At 40.8% G+C, this 14,100-nt stretch overlaps 1 protein-coding gene across 1 annotated transcript in view; it reads left to right on the plus strand.

Moving 5' to 3' along the window:
- TMEM177 (transmembrane protein 177) overlaps window positions 1-12,793 on the plus strand; it is a 43,668-nt gene extending 30,875 nt beyond the window's left edge. The window contains exons 2-3 of the transcript XR_013774900.1: window positions 8,323-8,425; window positions 9,568-12,793. The gene's annotated coding sequence lies outside the window, so the exon portion shown is untranslated. The remainder of the gene's footprint in view (window positions 1-8,322; window positions 8,426-9,567) is intronic.
- Window positions 12,794-14,100: the final 1,307 nt, after the last annotated feature.

Here is a 14,100-nt window from a genome sequence, read left to right on the forward strand (position 1 = left end):
CTTTCCCTAAAATATGTGTGAGGGTCTCACTAGGATCCTCAGATCCACGTAAAAGGACAACAGTAGGAGTCAGAAACAGCACATTGGACTTTCCACCTTTGAAAGGTGGAAGTTTTTGGAAGGAACAAACTGTAACAAGAGTCAGGGATGTGCTGTCAGATGCTGTGGTTAGAGAGCTGGTAAGAAGAGGTGGGGGAGTGCATCAGGATCTATGCAGCATTTGGATGAATCCAGAAATAATGGTCTTGTACCAGCTCAAGATATGATCAGTCTGGAAAAACTTGCTCAAGTTCAAGAGGTTACAGGCAAGAAGGTAGTTAGCAAAAGATAAGAGTGGAATTGGGATAGAAGCAGGGAGGATTGGGAGAGTGAGAGGGGAAAATGAGAGGGATTAAGTTGTTGTACATTGTGGTTAACCCCAGCCAACAACTCAGCCCCACACAGCTGCTTGCTCACTGCCCCTGGTGGGATGGGGGAAGAGGATTGGAAGGGTGAGAAAACTCTTGGGTTGAGATAAGTACAGTTTAATAACAAAAATAATATTAATAAGAATTTGTAATGTAAAGAAAATTATGAGAGAAATAGAACCCCACAAAGACAAGTGATGCAAAAAACCCCAGTTACTCACTACCAAGAAACCAATCCTCAGGCTGTTCCTGAGCAGCAGCAGTGCACCAACATTCCCCCAGCTCTATGTACTGAGCATGATGCCATATGGGATGGGATGTCCCTGGGGTCACTTGGGGTCAGCTGTCCTGGCTCTGTCCCCTCCCAGCTCCTCGTGCACCCCTCAGCCATTTCATGACTGGGTGGTGCAGAAAAGGCTCTGTGTATGCACTGCTCAGCAATAATGAAAACACCATGAATTATGAACACTGCTTGCAGCACAAATCCAAACCACAGCCCCGAGGTAGCTTCTGTGAGGAAACTGAGCTCTACCCCAGGCCAAGCCAGCACAGTGCAAAAAGCAGTGCAGTATTTCTTGAATGTGCTAAATAGAAAAGTGGTAACCTGCTGAGATTTTATATCATAGGTTCAGTTTATGTGTGCATGCATTTTCCTATGTTTGATACCTGAAAGTGGTATCACTCATCCAGACTTTCCTGGGACTAGTTCTACCACAAAATGACAATCAGGCACTCAACAATTGTGATTTGAATTTATTCAGTATCAGTAGTGCATCATTCTACATGGCTTGGAGCAGTGTAATTCATCACATGCAAGAATTTCTTGTAAGAATATTAACTAATCTTATAGGAATATAAATGTGGTGAAGAAATTTGGCCCCAAAAATTACTTCTTCACTTTCAGTAATTCTTATTACTATTTATTTTTAAGCAAGCTTTCCAATACTGCAAACTGCAACACTTCCTGGCTTTGTTGCTGTTTCTTGTGTGGTTAACTGGAGCAAAAAAAGGTCCACATAATGTTTGGGTTTCTCCTTACAAATGGCAAGATTAAGCTCCAACCCAGGCACATGGAAAACTGAATGCTTCCTCCCTGGTATTCCTTAGCAAGTAGAATTTCTCTACCCAAAAATAGTCCAACACTGTCCAAACACAGAAGCCAGTAGAAGTGGAAAAGAAACACAAGGATATTTTTGCTTTCTTTTCTAGTACATGCAGAGAAAGCAATATTTATCTGCACACATTATATGAGGTCATTTAAACTTTTGTGGTACACACTATCACAGTGGTATTCCTCCTAGCTCCCCCACTGGCAATAACGTGCCACAAAAGGAGTTCTCTAGGCCAGCCCTGCCTCTGTTGGTCTGGCTGCATGGAGTCAGCTGTGTGCAGGTACAGCAGCTCTGCAGGGGCACTCAGCAGGGCTCTCATCTCTGCCTGTGATGGTCTCTCCAGCCTGTTCTCTTGCCATGAATCACCTCTCACAGGGAGACCTGGGAGCAGCCCTTGACCTGGCTGCTCCACCAGCACTCAGAATGTCTCTGAATGGCAGACACTCAAAACTGCTGCTGCGTGCCACATCCACACTTCCCTGTGGTCTGTGCCCCACGTGCCTACAGCTTTGCCAGGAGGAATGCTCATCCTTACAGCTACTCCTTGCCCTGACCTCTCTGTTGCAAGGCTGCCAGCAAAATTAGAAATTAATTTCAGGTCTAGCTGTGGTTTTATGTGATGCAACTGCTTGTCTTTTGGGAACATGATTCAATTCCCAGAGTCACCGGGCACTGTGAGACTGTGCAGAGTAACAGTTTTCAATCAATACTGACCTGAGCTGGAGATGAACCCATCAGGAAGAGATGAGAAGCTCTGCAAAACTCCCATTTACAATTCCCTTTGACATGCCATTCCCTACCACTGGCCGATCCCTTCTTTCCCAGATCATTATAATGCAAACTCTATTTAATTTAGATCATGACCTTATGTCTGATTTTTCAGAGAATTATGTTCTACTTTGTGGCTGGACTTTGTGCTTGTTTTTAATTCTTCAGATGAAGAAAAGAGTAAGTTAATTACCAGAGGACAAGCATTTATTTTTAATATTTTAATAGCTTTTCAATGTAACCAGTGTAATGTAAAAATATTTAGGACCCTTCTTTGTAATCGGTTGCTTTTATTCCTAACCGTGATTAAGTGTCTTACACCTCACTGCAGAGTATTGCATGAAATTCTGCCCTAAACAAACCTCTGGCCTGAAACACTGTTAAGAGGCCATAGCTTAGAATAATGCTGCATCTTGCTACTGGCTAAACTGATCTCAGCCTAACTACATCTACAGGAAGAAAGGAAAAACAAAAAAGGAGTCTGCCTCTCACCATGCTCTTAATCCACCTTTCTCTATACTAATCTAAAGATGAGCTTGTGAATGGTCAATAAGGAGGCCAGGGCCCAGTTTGCTGAGCATCTGGCCTAGATCCTCAGCTGATGTATATAATTTATATTTTTAATCTCATCACACAGCAGCAGATTGTGTTTCTGAACAGTAAATATTGACTGCTATGAGGCCCTATTGAGCTTTAACAAACCATTCTTTTCTATTATTGTTCTTTTCCCAGATAAAGTCCAGATAAGCAAATTAAAGCATGTCACAGCAAGACAGGCCAACATAGCAGGGTTTTGAAGCTGTGTTTTGATTTTTGCTGGAAGGGAAATATGTCACCAATGCTGTCTCTTAACCAGGTCATATTGCAGTTTCCCCAAATTACATTTACCCCTTTCCTAAAACAGTAAAGGTGCTGCTAATTGGGCCATAACACACAGCACATTTCTGAATAGTGTGGCACATAATAAGCAGACCTCTAGGAACAAGGGGTAACCAAAGACCTGATAGTAACACAGCCCTGAAGACCTTAATTAGCTGAAATGGTCTTCAACCTTTGCTTTGCTTTATCCAATAGAGCCTCCAAGCCAGGCTGTAACACATTTATCCAATGAACTGTCACATGAGAAGCAGTGCTTGGTTGGGCCTGCCTGCCCTGAGAGGTAAGAGGATCTCAGGTTGTTTACCAGAAGGTGTTGCACAATGCACAAGTTAAAACCAGGCTGGCAGGCTCTGTGGGAGCCACACTGCATAGCACTTCCCCAGATGCCTGGGTCAAAGCCTTGCACAACATCAAGAAAAGTAATGTGTATCTGTGATATTACTTCAAGAGGCTTCATGTAATTTTCCAGCTCAGCATGCGATTTTGGATTTCTAAGATATAAAGAGAAAAAAAAGGACTAGCTCATTGTATTGGCATATATTGTTCAGTTAAATTCAGATTTTGTGGCACTCATGATAAACCATTTCATACATTTAGGTAATTTCTTGATACAATTGCATATAGGTAATAATGCCAGGAAACACAAACTTGCTTTATCCCTCTTTCATGCAGTGCCAAGTAAGAAGCTCTGATGAAGTCAGAGCAGTTGCTCCAATGTGAAATGCACAAGTCTCACCCTCACACCACACACAGTGATGCTCTCACTGTTTTGTTTTAAACACACTATTCTGTGCTGAGTCTTCAAATTTATGTTATTTGACTCAATAAATGTTTGATGGTCTCAGTGTAGCATCTAGTGGAGAAAGGGTAAATAACAGAAAAAATGCAAAGCACAACAGTGCCATTAACCCTAGTGCACAGTGGGGATGGCACTGTGCCCTGTTGGGGAGGGGGAATACTGGGAATACTCCCCCAAATCATTCAGTGGAACACTTTGATGGTTTCTGTGAAGTGGCTGCAGTTAACTGGATACAATGCAGGGCTTCTAATCCTGGCACAGCAGGATGGTATCACTGGCCTGAATTCAGCTCAGGAGAGTCTCTGTGTCTGAGGTACACAATTGCTGTGAAGGCAAATTGTCCTTTAGAAACTTCTCTACTTAGTTTAAATTTGCTTTTGCTGCAGCAATAATGTTTCTGTCCTGGCTTAGTCAGTTTTGTGTTTTTTGAGTTCATGCTAATACTGCCTCCAATTTAACTACAGAGCCAGAGCTGCTGTTCCCCAGATTTTGTCCTGACTTAGCCCTTGCACAGCCCAAACGATGTCAGTGCTGCTGCAGCAGCTGGTCACACTGGAAACACCACAGCCAGATCTGGCTCATGAGGGACTTGGCTCAGGACTAGTCCAGGACCTGTGCTGCAGCCAGACCTTGCAGGGCTCAGGGAAGTTGAGCATGCACAAGCAAAGCAGGAATTGTTCCCGCTGCCTTTGCATATTTAATCTGGGATTCAAGGGCTTAGCTTTTGAGACATACCAAATCTCAGCAAGTCCTGAAAAATAGGGTCCTCTGTTTAATTATTTAACAGCAGCAAAAAAAGCTTAGTGTAACATTTTTAATATATTTTTTTTCTGAATGTCATTATTATATCCTGTTTATAAACAAATTAGAGTAGCATATCCATGGTAAAAGATAAGAAAGCATAATTTTCAATAACTGTGACCTTAACAGAGTGAAGAATAGAAGGCTCGTTTTATAATTATTTTCTTTAAAATTTATTGTGGCTTTTCAAGTGCATAATGTCTTTAGTATTTTACAGGGAGGTGAACAAAGAAGCACAAATCCATACACCAGAGTCTGCCTCTAGGCACAGTTCATAGCAGAGAGTCCTCCACTGTTAGAGGGGGGAGACAGCTATGAAATTAATGATGGGTTCGTAGAGCCAGTTCCTCATGATATGGCATGGAAATGTGCTGCCTTGGGCAGGAATACAAAGTAGAGGGTATATCCCTTATTAACAGTACCTCTAGAGAACACTGATTAATCCAAAATCATCTGAGATACAATTTCTTTGCAATTCATGAGGCCTCTGTATGTTGCCACATATGTGTAACAAGCAATTACAGAAGAACAGAAGAATCTGCATTAGCCTTGTGGCACTAAGCAATAGGCAGCACACTCAAGGGTTCCCCTTTCTGTATTTGTCCTTGCTGAATCTTGGAAGCAAGACAGACCAGATCTGCTCACTCCTTCATCCCCATTAGCACATTGGAAGGTGTAATGTAGGGGAGATGCCTGTTTTCCTACCTTGGTGCAAGGAGTAGAGCTGATAGTGCTGCCTACAAGCAGTGGGACTGCCCAGTTGTCTTCCAAAATGCCTCCCAGGTAATCTCCTAAATGTCCTTCAGCTCTGTTCTAATCTCAGTCCAACCCCTTGTTACTTGATTTTTTCCCACTCCTCTGAACTGCTGGGGGTCCTGTCCAGTGATCCCAGAACAAGTTTACTGCAATGAGGGTAACTATCCTGGTTTTTGAGTACTTAAGAAAGGGCAGCAGACATCACCAAAAAACGCTTCTCACTTCAGTCCAGTGACTGCTGAGCTTGAATTGGAGACAAAGAGCTCCCACATTTTTACCTTTCTACACAGAGAGGAATTCATGCACACTTTCTACTGTCCTAAAGGTGATTTGGGAATATCAGTAACAACAGTATTGGTAAAGCCAAGCATTTGGAAAAAAGTTTGTTTCCAAGACTGTGAAATAATATAGGTGCATTTTAATTTTTATTCTGTTGTTCTTTGGGTTTTTTTTCCTGACTTTTTCAACTTTCATGTTTCCAAGTCCCCACAACTATTATGACTAGAAACATCATCATTATCACTCTTATCATCAGTACCATGGCTGTTGGTAACACTAGCACATGAAAGCTAAGATTCTTAGATAATAAGCACATTTTACAAGCTGTGGGTAACATTACAGACCTGCTGTAGATCAGATAAAAGCCACATTAAACGTGCAAATAAATGCTAGCCTTGGTGGTGGTGTCACCAGAGCCATGAAGCACTGAGAGATCCTGTCCTCCACGTGTGGTCCCTTTGCTGTTGAGTAAGGAAAGTGCAGGTAGAGTAGTGGTGTAAGGGCACTGCTGTGCTTTGCTAGTTTCAATGTTGTCAGTCCACAGGGCTGCCAACTCACTCTTTATTGGCATCTCTCTTCTCCTATTCCCTGGTAACTCAAAAGCCAGTTTTGTGTCAGTGAAAGCATCTTTCCATAGTTTGAAAACTTCAGCTGGTTCTTTGGTCCTCTTGTCTTTGCTGAAAGTTCCAGATGTCATCTGGTACACTCCATCCATACTATTTTTATGTTACAAATATTTTCAAATACAAAGAAACACATACAACATTTTGCACACTCAATCTGAAAATACTTTTCTATCCTATTAGAAAATGAGCTAAATTTTCTGAAAATGTTGATGCTTTTTATTATAATTAGTCCAGCTAATTTCTACATGATCAGCCCAAGCTTTCTAGAATTTTTTTTTTACTTATGACATGAACTTTGGAACCACTTCAAGAAGCCAGAAAGTGAACATTCTATGAATCAAAAATGCAGAATAGGTTGTACAGTTTCTGGAAGAACTTAACCAGTCAAAAAAACTGTCTTGGCAATTTTTTTGCAGGGAAGCTAGAATGTGGGTGTATCAGGAAGTATTTTGCACATATATTTTGTTTAGCTGAGTTGCTGCTGTGCCATCTTTATCTTTTTCTTAGGACAGGCCAAATTTGGCAGTTTTCTGTACCACACTCTAATTCAAGGTCAGAGCACACAACAGTCAATAAACACTTTTATTTTTCTCTTCAGAGATATTTGTAAAGAACACTTTCTTTGAAAACATGTCATGTTATACTCAATGGAGGAAGAGACATTTTCAGGACTGGGGCTGCATTTCTGGCTGTGTTTTACCAGGGGTGGAAAAGCCCTGCACTGCTGCTGGCTGTTGGCAGACAATGCCAACCTCAAAACCACAACTGTGAAACTGCAGCACAGTGAGAGGTGACACATGGTCTCTGTTGTGTCTCACACCAGTGATGAGCTCTGTGCAGACTTTTATGAAGAAGCCTGGGAAAGGCTGAAGTGACCAAGCACTATAGATTTTTTATTTTTTTTTTTTTTTTTAAATCTGCAGGAAAAAAAAATGGGAAGGGATGTCAGAGAGGCCATTTTCTCCATTCTTCTTTTATATGTATTGGTGTTTTTCAAAAGGTTTTCTGATGTTCTACTGGAAACAGGCCTGAAATGTGAAACTGCCTATCTGAAAGTGAGCTCATTCCAGTGTTTGTCTCGTAGCTCAAGGAAGCAAAACCCACTCAAGCAACTTCTTTGCTGATGCACAGTGTGTGCTGCTTATCTACACGAGCTGCTGTCACCTTAAGAGAATGAAGTGCTGTGGCCTTCACTCAGAGATCTTAGCAACAGAAATGTAAATAGCATTGAGTACAAAACACAGCAACCTGTGAACTTATATCATTCTTATTAGAACCACTACTATCTGACTTTCAGCTTGGAAAGAAAACTGTCTACTTTCCTGATAGTTACTTACAATTCAGTCAAATACAGGTTAAGGTAAAGTTAGGGAAAAATAAAACAAATCCTCTGGAGGTGAAATCTATATGTGTGAGCTGCTTATTTCAAATATTACTTGACTTTTTTAATCACTTTAGAAAGAAATCAATAGTAGAATTGAAGTAATTCCTCATAAATGGAGCCTAGTTATACTTTGCTTTTTGTATCTTTCTCTCCTCCCAAATACTCCACAAATATTCTCAAAAGTTCCAAATCCAGAAGGCTTTAGTGGCAGTTGTTAGTGCTGGGTTGCTTAATGATGGACTTAGAAAAAAACTATTTTAAAGCATGCAACACAGCTCAAACCAAAGTTATAGGCTTGTTGCAGAAATTACTAGGTGAGGTTCTTTGGGCTAAGTCAAAATGAAGGTCTAACTAAACCATCATTTTTGGCTTTGTATCTATGCAACTGGTTTGCTAAATTAAGATCACTGGATCTCATCTCCAAATGTTGATTAAATCCCTTTTAAGGTTCTAAAAATGTTCATTAGATGTTTCATTGATTTAAATGTTTTACTGGGATTTCTCAGTTCAGTCCCCACAGGATATGACTGGAAGCAAGAGGTCTGAGCTGGAGATGTCTTTCTGCTGCAGCTGTAATATAAGAAAGGCTGACCTGAGTCACACCAAAGGTCCAGGTAACCTGGTGCCCTGCAGTTCTCTACAGTGGAAATATAAGGACAGAGCAGTTACAGCTTGATTTCTCCTCCTATTTACCAGTTCCATCTCTGACTAAGAACAGAACTGGAGGCTCTCCCCATTTCTCTGCAAAGCAGCCTGTTTTTCTGTAAATTTATCTAGGAACTTCTTGCAGCCCTAAGTATTTTTGGCATCTAAAAGGTCTCATGATGATGAATTATCCAAATTAAGCAGATGTTGTTTAAATAGTACTTCCTTTTGCTTGTTTTACATTTCCATTTGAAAAAATATTATTAGATTAATTGTTGTTCTCATAAGAAGTGAGTAGTTGCTCCCTGTTCACCTTCCCTTGATACCTGTATTAATCTCCCATTTCTCATCTATTTTCTAAGTAGTTCCAGAGTAGTTGGTCTGTTTTAGAAGGTATTCCATCTTTCTGATAAATCTGGTCACTCTTTCTCCTGTTTTTTCATGCTTTTCCAATGCTTAAGAGCTACTCTGTGTCAAAATGCTGTAAGCAGAATTTTGCCTTGTATTAAAGAAGAGAACATGATTCCTGAATATATATACAGTAGTATTTTATTTTATTGTTGCTTTTTCATTCTCTTCTGTTCTTATCAGTCTTAGCTGCCTCTCTGAGCACTGAGATAATTTCAGACAACTATCCAGAGTGACTTCAAAATATCTTTGCTGACTGATACGAACTAATTAGAACCTACTATGTTGCACAAGTAGATATTTTTTTGTTTTCCTTTTATTGACATGTGGTTATTGCATTTTAGCTGCTATTTTGTCACCTACTCCATCTTTATCATGTTTTTTCTTTTGGCTACTTTGCGTCAGCAGTTTCAGTTTTAATTTTCCTGAATAATTGTGAATCCCTAGAAAACACTGTCCAATCCTGTTTCACTTAGCACTTGTGAACAGGTTGTAAAGCTCAGGTGTGTTTGGAATCTGACTGGTTACTCCCTTTGTGATCATCCATCTTCCCTTTGAAGCAGTTGCCAATCACAAAGAGAGCTCCCCTGCTGGGATTTGTAGAACTGTTTGGGGAAATCTTTATAGGTGATTTGGGGAAATCTTTATAGGTGATTGCTTCATCCAGGCTGCATGTTAAATGTTCTTCACATCAAGTCCACAGCTCCTTTATCGGTCACACTGGAAAGATACCCCAAACATGCTCTGCATCCCTGACTCCCACATATTTGGATATTCTTTCTGTGGAAATTAGACTGAGAGTAAAAGAAAGCTGGGAGGAGGAGAGGAGGAGAGGAGGAAAAAGATAGCAGAAGATGGTTCAAATTTGGTCTTCTTCCAACAGGGAGTTGACTACAGCTGAAGACTCTGGTGTCCCAGTGTTTATAAAAAGGCTACATAAACCAACTCCTCTTTATAATAGTTGCTGACTTTGCTGACATTTTAAAAACACTACCAGGTTTGCACTTTCCACTTCTTCTCATTACATGGTGATGAGCCATGTGTTTGACTGGGTTGTCATTTCTGTTTTCTCTGAAATCTTGTCTAAAAATTTCTATTCCTCCAGAACTGAGTTCATTCCAAACCATAAATTACAAAGCACATTTAATAGTTCGGTGATTTCAAATCCAAGCTCCTTTTGAATCTTGGGGTGAAAAATACATTCTCCTGGTATCAGGTAGTGTACAGTTTACTGATTGGCTCCAAAACTACAGGTTCTCAGTTTTGCAAATATGTTTTTTCTGACCATGCCCCTAAAAAAGGTTTTGTGGCAATTGCCTCAAAATCTGCTATAGAGAAGTGTGACGAGAAAAAATTACTTAGTTTTCTCCTGTTTTCCCTGAATGCTTCTGTTGCATCTCTGTTGCCTCCTAGTTAGTCACATGCTCTGGCAGATCTGTTCTTGATGTGTTTGGGGAAAAAAAATTATGCTTCAAAACATTTTTTTACCTGGTTTATAATGGGGTTTTTTGCCAGTTTATGATACTTGCCAGAGTTTATGCTTCTCCTTTTGGACAGAAGCAGAAAATAAAAGTATTGTATGAGTGAATGCACAAGTGGACTTAACAAACCTCTCAGCTGTTTGCAGTGGATATCTAGAAGTTCAACCGTGTGGTACTTTGATGTGCATTAAAGGCAAAGAAATTTGTCAAAAGCTGGCTGGAGAAAAAAGGACTTGGTGAAATATGATCTAGAAATTGTAAGTACTGATTATCTTTCAGTTTCCATGCATTTCTGAACATTATCTATTACATATATTTATAAAAGAAATACAGCCAGCCTCCAGACTGGATGATAGCTGCAACAAGCTTATTACAACTATGTCACAGTACTCTAACAATTAGTATTGTGAAGCCCTATGGCACCAGGTATTGCATAAACTTAAAAAGAAAGTGAATCCCTATTCCAAGCAGTAAAATTCTTCTGTCCCCATAGCTTAGGATACTGCTGAACACTCATGTTCAGTATTTATGTCCATACTATGGACTATGTATATATTAACAAGGATCCCAAAGCCATGTTCCAGCACAAGCTTCTCTGCTATTTATGCTGAGCAGTGGCACTTCCCACATGGGATTTGGCCAACATTAAGGTTGCTCCTGAGTAATTTCTAACTGTATGTTCTAAAGGCTTTGCTGAATTAGTACCTTACTTTCTAGAAAATGCATCTGCTAATAAACATACATTGTGCTTGATCAAGCTTAATGGTAAGATTAAGTGCCTTGTCTCCTCTTTTCACAGCTAAACTCCACCTGTGGTGAGAGTAATTTATCTTGAATTGCTGTAATGCAGTGTTTAAGTACTTCTTCTTGGCCACAAAGCAGTTTGCATGTATTTCAGTGAGAGGTTTTAAATCCCATTCATATTTTTAATATACATTTTTCTCACATAAATTATCATAGCTTGGTTGGCAGCTCTTGCATGAGTAATAAGGTTGTTGGCACAAACACATACCACAGATCTGTTACGTAAAGGAGAAGCTTTTGTTTGCTTCTATATTTACACAGGAGGTTTAACTTGTACAAAATGGTTTAAGATAGTGGTGTTTTACTAGCAGGATATGACAAGCCATGAGATAACATATCCTCCCCAAAATGCATCAACAGAGTACAGATAAATCCCCACACACTGGTTTGATAATTAAAATATTGCTATGCAAAATATCTTCACAAAATGCTTTCATTGCTTATGTACATAGGCAGACTTGTACACAGCCAGAGAACTACTGTTATATGAAAGAGCTGTGCCCCTGAAAGAGAACTGAGCTGAATGCACTTTTTACATGAGAAAGGAATGTGCTCTTTCAAGTAAATAATAACAAAGTGACAATTCAGTTTGCTTTCTCTCATTCCTAATTTTGGGAAGTGGTTGCTCAGGGTACATAAATTGTAACTCAAAATTCTGCAAAGTAAGTTTTTTGCTGAATTCTGCATTGTAAGGTCTGAGCAATATCTGCAGTCAAACATTCTGCAGTGAAATTTTGCTCCATTGCTGTTGTAAGAGCATGAGCTGGAGAACTTTGTTTCAATATGTGTTCAGTGCTCTTGCAATGTAGGCCTGATCTGAAGTACAGTGCACACAGTGGGAATCTTCTACTGCCTTGATTTAGGGCTTTGAATCAAGATTTATGTAAACAACCAAATGCAGAAAAGACAATACATTGCAAGGAATTAACTTTGGAATGTGTATATAGTATCTGTGTGTGTCACCAATTTTGTGTTAGATCAGCAAAACAAATCTCTTTGTAACACTGCAAGGTTACATTTGCAAAAACGATGTTGTGAAGTTCTATGGACCACACTGAATGGTTTGGGTTGTTCCTCCATCACTCACTCTGTTCAAAGTAAAGTATTAATTATAACTATTCTCAGATTGAACATAACTGTATGTTTAACACAAACTATGCACAAGAAAATTATATGAAAATGTGAAAGGCAGAATTGGAATTTTAAGTGCAAATGGATTGAAATGCATATGTGCAACTTGTGACTAAATTCAACATGATCTGAAAAAGAATTATCAGGAAACCAAGACAACTCTGCAGCCAAGGATGCCTTTAATGCACAGAAGAACATATGCCCTGCTCGAGAGGCTGGCAGCAGCTCAAAATGCAGGATGCAATTGCTGGATGTCTCTACTTGCACCACAATCAGTCTGCCAATGTAACTGCAGAGATGCTCAGGAAGACCTGAAGAAACAGGAATGCAATAAGGAGTGATATTACTGATGCTGTGTGTATTATTTTGGGGGTCTATGAAATCATCAGTCCAGAAGTTTTTCAATCCAGGGAAATCATTCATATTTCAAGCTTTTTCATCTTTTAAACCTTCATTAATAAAATATATATCTCAGCAATTTATAACTGTTTTATACTCATTTCCATTAAGAAATCTGTTATTTAAAAGTACTCCAGAGATTGTGATCTGAAATTTCTGCTTGACTGCTTTCCCCAAATTCAGTCTTCTTCAGAAGTCAAATGGAGTATCCTGTATATCCTAATACTCAGAAAACGGGTTCAAGGTTACAAGTCCTTGGACTATTCAGCTCATTAACATGGAGGGGGTACAATTGCTTTATTAAAAGTAATTGTGGGAAAACACTGCTGAGAGGGAAGGACTATTTAAATAAAAGAACAAACTGGCACAAGAACAATTTAGACTGGAAATGTATATAATGTTTGCAAATATCAACCGAATGAGATTTTAGAAAGCTTCCTAATTAGAAGAGAACGTGCAAACTCCTTCAGTATTGCTCCACATCTTGCTATGGTTCGGAATTTAACTGCGAAATCCAAGAATTCATTCCCAAACATTGGGCTTAGTAATCTTAAGGGTCTTTCCCAGCCAAAATGATTATATATATTTTATGTGTCTGTTATTGGGTAAAGAGTTTGTTGTGAGAGGTTTTATTTTAATAAGTGGACATTTAAGACATTTTTATGCAAACCCTTTCACACACAGTAAAAGTATATCAAAGGATCGGGTTGTGTTAAACCATGTCTTTGAACGCAAACCTTCCCATGGGCCACAAATGCAAATCTTTATGTGGCCAAGAGGCACAGCACATCTCACACTCTGGAAAGCTCCGGCAAGGACCGGCAGGCAGAAATGATCCTCTGGGACATTTGCAGGGTGAGATTGGGAGGCCATGTGACCAAGACGGAGGGTTACGACATTAAGACACCCCATTGCTCCTGTGTGGCTGGTTTTTCCCTCCGAAGGGAGCAGGTCAAAAGAGCAGGCCTGCGGCTCCCAGGGGCACAACCGCCCCGTTCCACGGGCGAGGCGAAACGCCAGGACAGCGGCGGGAACCGAGCACAGGCAGCGACGGCCGCAGAGAGCTGCCCGCCTCAGCGCAGCGCTGCAGGCGTGAGTGGCGGCTCAGCGGACCAATCCGTGCCCACCGCCGCCTTCAGCCATGGGAAGCTCAGCCAATCAGACCGCCAGGGCTCTCTCGGTCCTGCCCCCTCCCTTTTGCGAACCCAGGCCGGACCAATAGAAAGGAGAGCACAGCGCCCGCCCCCCTTCGGCTCTCGCGAGCTCTGGGGCCCGCCTGCCGCCCGCCGCCGGGTGACTGCGCAGCCGCCATGTTGGTTGCTATGCTGCCCGCGTGAGGCGGGCGGGAGGGCGGCGATGAGGGGAGGAGGCAGCAGGTCCTCCTCCCTCTTCCCCCACGGGCTCTCGCTCGCTCGCCGGCT

The sequence above is a fragment of the Erithacus rubecula genome (genome assembly GCF_903797595.1).
Source record: "Erithacus rubecula genome assembly, chromosome: 8".
Classification (NCBI taxonomy): domain Eukaryota; kingdom Metazoa; phylum Chordata; class Aves; order Passeriformes; family Muscicapidae; genus Erithacus; species Erithacus rubecula.